This window comes from Cyanistes caeruleus, chromosome 3 (genome assembly GCF_971803275.1).
Source record: "Cyanistes caeruleus chromosome 3, bCyaCae1.hap1.1, whole genome shotgun sequence".
Classification (NCBI taxonomy): Eukaryota; Metazoa; Chordata; class Aves; order Passeriformes; family Paridae; genus Cyanistes; species Cyanistes caeruleus.
This window is the reverse complement of record NC_141703.1, coordinates 36500343-36508471: the sequence shown is the minus strand read 5'-3', so window position 1 is coordinate 36508471 and position 8129 is coordinate 36500343.

The following is an 8129-nucleotide window of genomic DNA, read 5'->3' as shown; positions in this document are numbered from 1 at the left end:
CTGCCACTAACTTACCATGAGATATGGCTGGGGACTATGAAAGTGATATCCTTTTGGCCTTCACTGTGAAATCACAGACCTCAGGTTATATAAATGATATCTATTATTAAGAATGGATCCAATAATACAAAATAACTAAAGAGAAGCCTAAATTCCTGTCAGCATTTGTTTATGCTTTGAGAAATTTCTGCTGCCTTTCACCTTAAATAATCCATTATTTTAACATCACCTGCATTTCATTACATCTAACCATGTCTGGCATTTCCAAAAAACAGCGAATATCTGTATGGTTCCTTTATGAATCCAATTTTCTGCACCGTATATGGCGTAACAGCCATTTTAAATCACATTGGCCAGAAACTTTGCAAGTATATTTTAGAGCCTTACATCCTGACCATGGTGTGGAATCCTAGGCTATTTCACCATGAGGACAATAAATAAGACACATCTGGAAATTTGGTGTTCAAGTGTCTTCAGTGCTCATTGGGATCAAGTCTTCTGTATCCATTTTCACACAGAGATCCTTCTGTGTGCACCTATTCACACACATCTGGTGTGGCTGTTAATCACTTTACTACACCAGCTTTTGAATATCACAGAGAAAAGATCCATGTCATGGCATTATTACCACATTCTTCAAGAGGTGAAACTTCAGGTGGTGCTGCTTAGCTTAGACTTCCAAATTTTCTACCTATCTTACCATGTAAACAACCTCCTACATTTGAGTGGAGATAATACTTTGTTTATTTAAACAAGCAAATGGTATTGGAATAGCATTTTCATTGAAGGTTAAAACTTCTGACCTGGAAAGATGCTCACAAGCAATAACATTTGCCTTAATCTCAATTCTACATAAATTTAAAAAGACTCAACATTCTTAATTATTTCACTGCAAGAAAGTAACTTGAAAAATTCATATAATGATAGAATAGTGACAGAATGCAGAGAGATGCTGCTCATATCTGAAATAGATGAGTAGCAATGGAAGAAATAAATCATTAAAAAAGTAAAAGAAAAAAAAATACATTAATGACATGAATAGGCTTTATACATTTAGAGAGTAAAGTTACTTGAAAACTATTCATTTCTATTTCAGCTCTGAAAAAAATCATCCTGGGATTTCCTTTCCATAGAAAATTGTATGTCTGAAATATCCTTTCCCCCTCTATTGGAACAAAAAATTAACAAACCAAAGTAGCCATTATAATTTCTTCCAAATTGTTTTGCTTTTATTTTTTTTCTTTAAAAAACAGATTGAAATTTCTATAGAGTTTTTCAGAAATAGAAGTACAGTTTGAAAAGTTTTTGACATCTCAAATTTACCTTCCTATGACCTGATTGTGCTAAATGTCAGACCATTTCAATAGGATTCATATTAGTAAGGAAATAGACAGTTGTAAAAAAAAAAAAAACATAAAACTTATAAGTACCTTTCTTAATTTTTATTTTTTGAGTTACAGTTGGAGTAAATTAAATGGAAATATGCTAATTTTCCACAACAAATATAATAGCCAAGTTTATCTTCTTTAGTGTTATTTGTTCTATCCAGCCAGTTAAGACAGAAAGATCAGCCCAGGCTAAAATTTTTAGTGTAATCTATGAAAATACTGTGATACTGATTCTAATGTGAACTACAACTATATTGTGGCCAGGTGCAAGAGAGTTAAGTTTACAAAAATATTTTGGCTAGTTTCAACTTTTTTTTTAATGTAGTTGTCTTTTGTAAAATCCCAGTCTGTAGATGGTCCAGTGCCTCACCTAAGAAAAGAGTAGCATTTAAATATAATTTTAAATTATATTCAAATGTAATACAGTAAAAAATGATGTAACCTAAAATACCATCAAAGAAAGAGTAACCCACTGGTTATATGTATATATTTTATGCACACATATTAGTCAAAGTTCCAGTGATCTTATAATCACTCACAAAATCAGACACCCAGTTTAGAAATCAATACCTTTCTTTTATCAGTCCTGTCAATATTCTGATATTTTGTGTACATACATTCTACTGTGGATGAGGTGAAAAAGCTTCACTTTAATATGTATTGAATCTATATGGAATCATTGGCACAAATAGTTATTTATTCCCTGCTTTTAGCAACAATACACCCTTCTCCATTTTTGTTATAAGCCCATTACACCACCATAGCAGCCAGAGCAGCTGCCTGCAAGGAGGACAGACATTTGGCAAGTCCTTAATTGATCCTTTGATTGTGTTGATATGATTTAGTGCTGTGGTACAGAAGCTGTCCAAGACCATGCAACTGCATCCAGCCCTCCCCAGGATGACACTGAGGGTCCTGCAGACCACAGCTGGACTGTTAGTACTAACACGAGTTTGCCGCTGTTTAATAGTAATTACAAAGAAGTCATGCATTGCTCTTTAAAGGTCAGACCTGTTTTTCTCTCCAGTTGTTGTGGTACTGCTGAATGTCTTTCACCTTTACTGACAAGGAATGGAAATGAAACAAATCTATGCATGTAAAAGAAAATAGTGTCTTTAAGGTTTTCCAGTTTTCTTTCTTGAATGACCTGTGGACCAGTACAATAAGATAAATATAAAAAATTATAAATGAAGGAAAACACCTACCTAATTTCTCAGATTTATTTCAAGAACTCACAGGAACCCAATGAGAATTAATTGGGTAAAGAAAACTCCAAATATTCAGGTCTCCTCTATTTCTTTCTGCCACAATCTCTCTCAAGAATATTTATCTCTATTTTGCAGTGGACAGGCAGGTAGGAAACAAGAAATTAAATTAATTTGATGTGTTAAACTAAAATTCTGAAAGTATTTGATGATAGAAGCCCTTTTCAGATTGCTGGAAGCAAGCTACCTAGGATATCATGTTTAGTATTTAATGCAAGAAAACAAAGTATACTTTTCACATTTTAAGATTGGCTTTGCTATTTTATTTTTAAGTTTTAATGTCCTGTATTATTGGTCTTGAACACACATGTATGAGAGACAAAGTTTTAGGTTTAAAAATTAAATAGTAAAATACTTTTCTAAGAAAACACTTCAATATACAAGGGTTTATTCTTGCTCATTTGCTTTAAATATTACTGGTTCTTATTCAGGGTTAGATGGCTGTTTTTAATGCTAGTAAAACTGGACTTGGAATTTAAGTTAAATAGCATTAAAAATGATTATTTATATATATATATATATATGTGTGTGTGTGTATATATATGGGGTTTTGGGTTTTTTTGTTTCTTTTTTTTTTATTATTTTTTTTTTTACAATTTCCAAGGAGGAGTGAACAGCTCTTCCATGTCTCTATGTCAAGACAGCCTAGGTAGCAGTGCCACTCATTTCTCTGATCCAGGATCTTAATTTGGTCCATTATGTATCCACTGATGGAATGAATACCCTTGCTCCCAGCAACCTGCCTCTGACTCCCTTTAGATTCTTTTATTCCCATTAATCTCTTCATCAGCTTTACATATTCCTGGGTTTGCCTGTTCTTCACATATGGATTTGATATTTCAGATGTCTGTCATATTTTGCTGTACATGCTGTCTTCTCCCCCGTTTATCACACTTTCCTCTCTGCAGTCATATGGTGTTGGCAGTAGAGGTTACATCTGTACCAAAAAAAACATCAGCAGGGGTAAGCCTCTGGCAGTGGCCTGGGCATGCAACTGTCCGTATGGAGTGTATATTTGCACAAGGTTTTAGCCACTGGAAAGTAACTGTGTTCCACAGAAAGCTCAGGCACAGGATAGGCTGTAGTAGGAATCAGAGACCTGTCAGGCTGTATACATCAGGCACATTTTCAGGAAGACAGGAGGAAGTGGAACAGCATGCCTATAGATGCTAACTGTGAAGCAGAGAGCACGGTGCCTGTGGAAATTGCAGGCCACATAGCTTTCTCAGTCTTGCCTGGGAAAGTGGCCTGGGAATTCATAAGGAGGAATTAAAACAATCCTCAGAGATAGAAAGCAGCCTTGCAGGGGCTGTTTGTCTGTTCCTTGTTTTCTGGCAAGAGAAAGTCGAGGGGTGTTGAACCCCACTAACCGATGATGGTGATGTATGAGTTTACTAACCAATAAGAGGTTTTTTTTCTGTACTTTTCACGTATCAGTCTATAAAAAAGACCTGAGGTAATAAACCGAGGAGAAAAAATTCTCCAGTTTGACTCCACAAGAGAGTCTGTGTTGTTCTTTTCGCCATTCCCAATAGAGCAACACATGCCCTGTTCAACTAGCTTTAGGGTGAAGGAGCAGGAGGGTGCAGTGCAGATTCAGCATTACCTAGGTTACAAAGGATCAAAGACACAGACCCAAGTCTTGGTGGTTCAGCTCCAAGCCCAGCTAGCCATCAATATACATGCATTACTCCTTGACACATCCTACCACGTAGGTACTGATGTGTGAAACGCACAAATAACAGATTTTAAAAGCAGAACAAGAGTTTGTTAACATCAACAAGGTTACATGGTTAGTTTTACCTTCTTTCTTGTTGCAAGATATTAAAAATTAGGATTAGCTCACCATTGTACACACTTTTGTACCTACAATGAAAATTCCCAGAATGGATATAAAATGAAAACAATTTTTTCCTAATCAGAGACTGCAAAAGGAAAAAAAAAACCAAAAAAAACCCAAAAAACAAACAAGCACCAAAACAAATTAAAAAAATCCACAAAAAATCTTAAATTAGTAATAGTAATAAAGTTGCACCATATTTTTGAATTAAAAAAAAAAAATTTTCAAAGTACTGCAAACCACTCTATTTTAGAAGATGGAGTCTACTTCCATATTTTAATCTGCAAACTTTGCAACAAAAATAAAGCTTCTCTGTTATTTCTAAAATATTTTTCTAATTAAATTTATTTAAAATTTATTAAAATTTATTAAATTTATAGTCAGTGTGTCAGCATGTTGACATTTGTATTCTTAGATTATTTTATCACAACAGTTCTCTTATTGAAATGATAGAAGACAATGTGTGCTACATGGAACATAAACAATAAAAGTTTCCTTAGCTTACCTTTCATATCTGCATTTCCATATTAAACTACTCTGAAAGGCAAATGTACAAATAACTCCAAAGATAACAATAAAAGCTTGAAAATTTTGAGGGACTAAGCAGCTTTGAGTATCCTGTCTACAGGAAAAGCAAAATCCTTGTGTTACATTTAAGTATATAGGACCTTGCCAGCTTCTGACCTCACATAAACACATTTAATGTAAAAAAGAAAAAAATTATACTTGCTTCTCCAAGTCTGATTTGGCAAAGGATTTTTGCTTTTGAGTATCTTTACACACAAAGGTAGGTAGCCTTGATGAGATGTGTGAGAATGCTTTCTGTAAACATACTTGTGTTCAGAAGCACCAGGAAGACTGAATTGTAACAGTAACATAAACTATTAAAAAACTTATGAAGGGAGGGAACTTGCCTTGGTGTGAAACTTGGTTGCAAGTGACAGGAGAATCAGACCCTTAGTGTGTATCTGTTACCTTAAGTAGCACTTCATTGCTTTAAGTGAAAACTGCAGCTACGTAACAGAGAGTGCATAACTTCATCATTTCTCATTTTGTGAAAACGCTAACAGTGCACAGACATCAAAAACTAATCTAAACTATTAACACAATACTCAAACAAACTGAAGTGATAAGTACAAATAAAAGTATCTGTGTTGGCTGAGTGCTGGAGTGATGGCTGATTTATCTCACAGAGCACTTAGAAATCAGTGTTTAATTCTTCTTTTCTCAGCTCTAGATCACAGGTCATGTACTTAACTACACAAATCTATTTAAATAAACAATGTGCTTATGCGTCATTATTCACTCTGCATGGCTGCAGTCCAACTCAAAGGAGATAGGGGCAGGAAGAGCAACACAGTTATCTTTGTCAGAAGAAATGAAGGGGGCAGATTTTCAACTGATATATCTTAATATATTCCGTTGCTCAAATATTTATTCACGTTGAGGGTTTTTGAACAAAGTAGTTTGATAAAATTTACAAGGTATCACTGGAGCAAATTGTGTGTTGTACTATCTACATTTCCATAAGCATTGAATCAAGCACTCAGATGTCCAAACTGGTGCATTCCAAAATGTGAAGCAAACCAGGAAACGATATGTCACACCAACCAAGATTTTTTCACACAAAGAAATTAATACTATTTCTCATAAACATGCAAAATGAAGTAAAAACCAAAAAAGAATGTCATTTGCCTTTTAGTTACAATTAATGCCTAACAAAAAAAAAAACAACATAGTAATTTAGACATGCTTATTGTATCTTCAAATATTTTCTATTTGACCTAGGCTAGTATCAAATCCATACTTTAGCTCTTTGGGATTGTTCTAAGATGTAATGGCTACTAGATCAGGGTCAGCTTTCATTTTAACGTAGCTGTGTGTTCAGATGCTCCCACTAGCTCTAGCTACTCTCCATTGCCCTCTGATCCCTGACAGTGTAGAGCACCCTTGTAGATTTTTATAAGCTCTGTGTATTTTTCCAGTCATACCTTCAATTGAAAAATTGAGAGAGAAAATAATTTTTTCTTTGCAGCAAGATTAACAAAAGTAGAGTAGATTGATACTCTTCACATCTGCTTGTTTTGTTTTATTTTTACCTAAGATTCAGGTATATAGGTGAAGCTGTTAACTTCAAGTTTGTTGGTTACCTTCTGCACAGAAGATATATCTGTCCAATGTTAATTGATGAGGTTAATCCATCGAGTTACAGAACTGTTTAAAAGGATGTGTTTCTCTGAAAATATAAAACATTATTTTTTTTCTTGTGTGATTAGATAGCTCTCAAGGCACCCAGTGACTGGGATATTGGAGACAGTGTCCTGCCAGCCTCCGAGACAGAGCTGTGCATATACAGAGTGGGAAGATGACAGTAGGCACGTATCTCCTTCAGGTTCCAGGCTATCAATATTTTTTCATTGCAGCAGTCATGCTTCTCTTTTACACCATGCAAAATAGTGAAAAAGACAGCAGAACTGGACTTGTATAGTTTTCTCTGTGACAGGCTGAAACACAACAAGTTATGGGCAATCTGACACCTCCACTTGAATAATAAATATGCTTTTCAACAATTGCTGAGTATCAGATGAAAGAATGAAAAATTAATTATCATTTAATTATTTATCAAGGACATGAATACAGCTTCTTTTCCCCCTGAAGGAACCCAACATAATGATTTTTACAAAACACTGCCTTTTTGTCTCATGATGAGACAACTGTCTGTCTCCATGAGCTATCTGATAATTAAGTAATGATGCAATTGAAAGCTTATAAAATGGAAAAAAAAATAATGTAATAAAATAACACATATTTATAAAAATTATTTCATCTGGACTGTATTGTGAATTACATCAGTGAACTAATACAGAAGTTGAAAAGAAATACATTTGCCACTGAAGAAACTAAATGTATTCTCTACTAACCAATATAAGTCTCTGGTTGTGTCAAAAGTATTTGATAAACTTTAAAAAACATTTAAAATTGGTGCTACTCTAGCATCTCATTTAAGTGACACCAAGGTAGTAACTATATAGAACTTCATTAACAATTAACAAAAGTGCAGTACTTTTAACAGAACGCCTGTGAGGTTTAACAAGACTACTTTCATTGTGCTTTCAGGAAAATCTGTCTTAACTGCTAATAAGATAACAAGTTTAATTGATAAAATCATCCTGGAGCAAACAACTTAAAAAAGAGGAGTGACATAAAAACTAGCTTGCATTTATCCTTAACACTTACAATGAGGACTGTAATTCTTTTCAAGTGAAACTTGTTTTGAAGAAAACATAATTGAAATTTACTTTCCATTTAATTAAAAAGATCAATGAAACTAGTCCTGTGATTATCTGAACTAAAACATTTTTTGAAATTGGAACTGGCAAATACAATTTAAGGAGTCAAAGATAATCTATCTCTTTTTCCCACTTCTGATGTATTCCATACTGCAAATCAAACCTAAACCAAATTAAAAAAAAAGATAGTTTTTGTTGTTTGAAATGCATATTGCAATTTGGGAGTCTCTAACATTTAGTAAAAATACAGGAACAAGATGAAGAGGAGTGTAAGTCATGTGATTTTCATGATACTGACTGAAATTTAGAGCATGTTTTGTGGACAGGTCCTTTAATTAATTCTAAA